Genomic DNA, 5,121 nt, shown 5'->3' with positions numbered 1-5,121 from the left:
TCATTACTTAGATATTCGCCACCACGATCGGATCGTAATGCTTTAAATCTTATGTTCAATTGGTCCACCAGATGGCCACCAGATGGCCACCCATGGCCGACCAAGACAGCGACAACCGCAGCCAACGCCAACAATAACCACACGCCCACAACGACAACAACCATCACGCGACCACTGAACAACAACAACAAATTACCCAACCACGGCCACCACCGGCCATGGCCAGCCGACATCACCCTCCACTGGTATCCCCCAACCTTAGTCGACACCAACAACCACCACGGCAACCACGAGGGCAGCCGCCACGACCCAAACAACAACGACATATAACAACAACAACAACAAAACAGCCGACAACCACCCTTTTTGACGTCTAAAGCCGACCACTACAACCACCCTACCCACCTACCAAGACCACCACACCACTCTCCTCACTTCCCATGACACAAACCACCCAAGGTCAACCCATAGCACGAAAGGTGGGTCAAAAATTCGTCTTAAGATCGTCGCACAAAACAGCTATAAACATGTATATTAACTCGGTCAAACCCTTAATTTGGGTGATCAACGGGGTCAATGGGTGGTCGACGGCGGTCTATGGTGGGTTAAGGTCGGGGCGGGTTAATTAAAATAATATAAAAACTAGTGTGAGATGGTTTACCTTACGATCTCGAGGCGGAGGGACAAAATCTCCATTTTTCTTTTCATCTCTCTTTTCTCTCTAAATATGGTGGATATTGTGAGATTGTTTTTGGATAGGGTTGATGGGTGGATAAGAGTGTATAAGGTGAGGTGGGAGTATATAAGGTGGGTATAGCATACGTATATTATACATGTATCGTATTACATATTATTATTATCATTACAACTTATTATTATTATTATTATTATTATTATTATTAATTGTTCTTATTCTTCTTATTGTTCATCTTATTGTTCTTCTTATTGTTCTTATTATTATTATTATTATTATTATTATTATTATTATTATTATTATTATTATTATTATTATTATTGTTATTATTTTTCTTATTGTTCTTCTTCTTCTTCTTCTTCTTCTTATTATTCTTCTTATTATTATTATTATTATTATTATTTGTTCTTATTCTTCTTATTGTTCTTCTTATTGTTCTTATTATTATTATTATTATTATTATTATTATTATTATTATTATTATTATTATTATTATTATTATTATTATTATTAGTAATTGTTCTTATTCTTCTTATTAATTGTTCTAATTCTTCTTATTGTTCTTCTTATTTTTCTTATTGTTCTTATTATTATTATTATTATTTTTATTATTATTATTATTATTATTATTATTATTATTATTATTATTATTATTATTATTTTCTTTTTCTTTTTCTTTTTATTTTTTTTTTTATTATTATTATTATTATTATTATTATTAATGTTCTTATTATTGTTCTTATTGTTCTTATTATTGTTCTTATTATTATTATTATTATTATTATTATTATTATTATTATTATTGTTATTATTATTATTGTTATTATTATTGTTATTATTGTTATTGTTATTATTATTATTATTATTTTGCAAGAAATTGTAGTCCCATTTTATTCATCCATCAAGGGCAAAAAAAATAGGACAAGATTTCCAACAAAGAAATAACCCCTAGAGCACATCAAAGAACTAAGTACTATTTAGTCCTTGAACAGCTCTATCATATTGGGCACAACTAGTGTTGTGCAGAACCTAAACACTAATCTGAAATTTAATTGTCCGCAAAAGCTTATCAACAGGTCTCTCAATCCCCTGAAACAGCCTGATATTCCGTTCAAACCAGAGGTGATAGCAATCTACAGCAAGACAGTAGCGAAACCAACCATTCTTCCAATGCCTTGTATGCTTCCTATGCAGGCTCCATAAGAGTTCATTTTTACAGTCTGTACTACGATGAGGCAAGCCTAGCCAATGAAGAATCCTCTCCCAGAGAGTTTTAGAAAAGGAGCGGCTAAAGAAGAGGTGAGAATGAGATTCATTGGCAGCTTTGCAGAGCACACATCTGTTAATGATAAAAAGTCCTTTGGTGGTAAGGTTATCCATAGTGGTCAAATGTCCCTGCATTGCCAGGGAAGTAATGATGCGATGGCTAGGGATAATATAGGTGTGCTTTAAAGCAGGAGCCCAAGGATGAGGTATTATTATTATTATTATTATTATTATTATTATTATTATTATTATTATTATTATTATTATTATTATTATTATTATTATTATTATTATTATTATTATTATCATATCATTATTTTTATTATCATCATCATTATTATTATTATTATTATTATTATTATTATTATTATTATCATTATTATATTATATTATCATTATCATTATCATTATTATTATCATTATCATTATCATTATCATTATCATTATTATTATTATCATTATTATTATTATTATTATTATTATTATTATTATTATTATTATTATTATTATTATTATTATTATTATTATTATTATTATTATTAATATTATTATTATTATCATTATTATCATTATCATTATCATTGTCATTATCATTATCATTATTATTATTATTATTATTATTATTATTATTATTATTATTATTATTATTATTATTATTATTATTATTATTATTATCATTATCATTATCATTATTATTATTATTATCTATATTATCATTATTATCATTATCATATTATATTATCATTATCATTATCATTATCATTATTATTATCATTATCATTATCATTATCATTATCATTATTATTATTATCATTATTATTATTATTATTATTATTATTATTATTATTATTATTATCATTATTATCATTATTATTATCATTATCATTATCATTATCACTATCATTATCATTATTATATTATCATTATCATTATCATTATCATTATCATTATCATTATTATTATTATTATTATTATTAGGAGAATGTTAACAGGCGCCCCGGGGGTGTTTGATAATGAGGATAATTCTTGACATTTACAATTAGTGTTCCTATAAAATAGGCTTATAACTGATTTCAAATTAGAACCCATTAAAACCAAACCCCACAAAACAAGGAAATTTGCATTCACGTTTTGGTTGGAATTAATTTGTTAATGAATTTACAATATTGCCCTCTATTTACATCTTTGATCCTTAGTACTGTGTTAAGTAAATTGGTAGAGTGATGATGCTCGTAAAAAAAAAAAAAAGGAAGACGAGAATATAACTGCTATTTGCGGAAAAAATATGAGATTATATAGAAGAAACAAATACTCGTAAATCAACAAAACATTTCGATCAATAAGTCCACAAACTAAAATTTAATTCGTAATTGAAAAGGCAGAAGATAAACCATACATTGAAAATTGAAATTCAATTCTTAATTGAAAGCACAGGGTTCATATCACCGTCATCAAATGCAACCTTCTTCTTTTTTCTTAGTGTGCCATCATTGCCTATGACATTATTCTCTTTATTTGTAGGACAATTATTTCCATAATGACCAGGAGTGCGACATATTGAACAACGTCTTATTTGTTTTGCTAGTTCTTTTCCGCTCTTTAGTCGCTTGTTTTTAGGACGTCCCTTGGTTTTCGATTTTGGGGGACATAAAATGGTCTCACCATCTACAATATGATCAGTACCTTCAAACTTTTGACTTTCGAGCACTTCGTCATTACTGCGAGATGATTCTTCGAGATTAATATTTTGTTCATCATCCATCAATTCTTCATTATTCATATTTTCCATTTCCAAAACGTTGACCATGTCCATATGGCATGTGCTTTGATGATCTTCAAGCTTCCAACGAATCGGCAAGTATATTGAAGGAATATTATGACAGTCGGTTTGGATAAAAACTCGTAATATGTGACGACAAAGTATCCCAAGGAACTCAAATTGTTTACAGCTGCACATTGCGATCTGTCCATCCCAAAAAACTTTTTGATTTCGACTCCTTTCAGCTTCATGATACCTTACGACAAAGTTATGATCGTCTCTATTAACTATGACATATTGGCTTGCTTTTTGATTTTCTTCCTTAAACTTTTGAAAAGCGAATGGAGTGAAGACTTCAGAAGCTTGTCGTTCCAATGGTGATGTAACCCTTAATACTTGCATCTTAGTAATGGCTAGCATGTTATCATGAGATTGTTTTTGCATAATTTCTTGAACAACAATGTCAATCTGTAAAATATAAACCCAACGTTTTTCATACAACGTACTATATGTGCATTATTAGCTGAAAGAGTGCGTCAAAATAAAACTAAAACAATAGTCAAAGCATTAAAGAATTGCAAAAAGAGTTAATTGCATACCTGCCTAGCAAGATCACTTAGTGTGTAGTTAGATGAAACAAATCTCTTAATAAAACCATTAACGTACTCTGATCTACCGGTAGTTGTCATTCCTCCGAAATAGTAACCCCGAAGATAAGCTGGTACCCAAAAATGTTTGATTTCATATAACCCCTTAATGTGCTTGTTGTCATGCAAATTGTATTTGCCAATTACAAGAGACCACTGACTCTCAAAATCTTCGATAACTTCTAATTTATAGAGCTTATAGAAATCTTTACACACTCACGGTAGTCATTGCGGAGAATAGACGCAAACCACCCACTAAATTTGTAAGTTATATGCCATATACAAAAACAATGTTTAGTAAATGGCAACTTTGTGGCTATTGCTTCTTTCATCCACCGATCTTGATCTGTTATTATTGTTTTTGGTGCTTTTTTCATTACTGCTACAAACGTCTACAAAAAATACCATATATTAACGAAACCAAACTGAGTAAAGAGATATAAAAATATGTAGCAAGATTAATGCAATGATTATTATGGTTAATTGAACACTGGTATCTAATAGTAGTAAGCATTAGAAGTTAAATTTAATGTAATGTTATAAGGAAAGTAAAGAATAAATCTTACGTTCATTAGCCATTGAAACGTTGATGTCGTTTCATTCCGAAGGAGAGCAAAACCAAACAATACCGTCTTCCCATGATTATTAACTCCAACAAATATTCCACAAGGCATGCCATATATGTTAATCTTGTATGTCGTATCGAAAACAACAACATCTCCGTATCTTTCATACCATTCAAAACATGGAGCAGG

General features: G+C 29.5%; 1 pseudogene; it reads right to left on the bottom strand.

Moving 5' to 3' along the window:
• Positions 1–3,371: 3,371 nt before the first annotated feature.
• LOC141627881 (protein FAR1-RELATED SEQUENCE 11-like) overlaps positions 3,372–5,121 on the bottom strand; it is a 2,503-nt pseudogene continuing 753 nt past the window's right edge.

This window comes from Silene latifolia, chromosome Y (genome assembly GCF_048544455.1).
Source record: "Silene latifolia isolate original U9 population chromosome Y, ASM4854445v1, whole genome shotgun sequence".
Lineage (NCBI taxonomy): Eukaryota > Viridiplantae > Streptophyta > Magnoliopsida > Caryophyllales > Caryophyllaceae > Silene > Silene latifolia.
The sequence above is the reverse complement of the archived record's forward strand: the minus strand, read 5'-3'. Positions and strand labels throughout refer to the sequence as shown.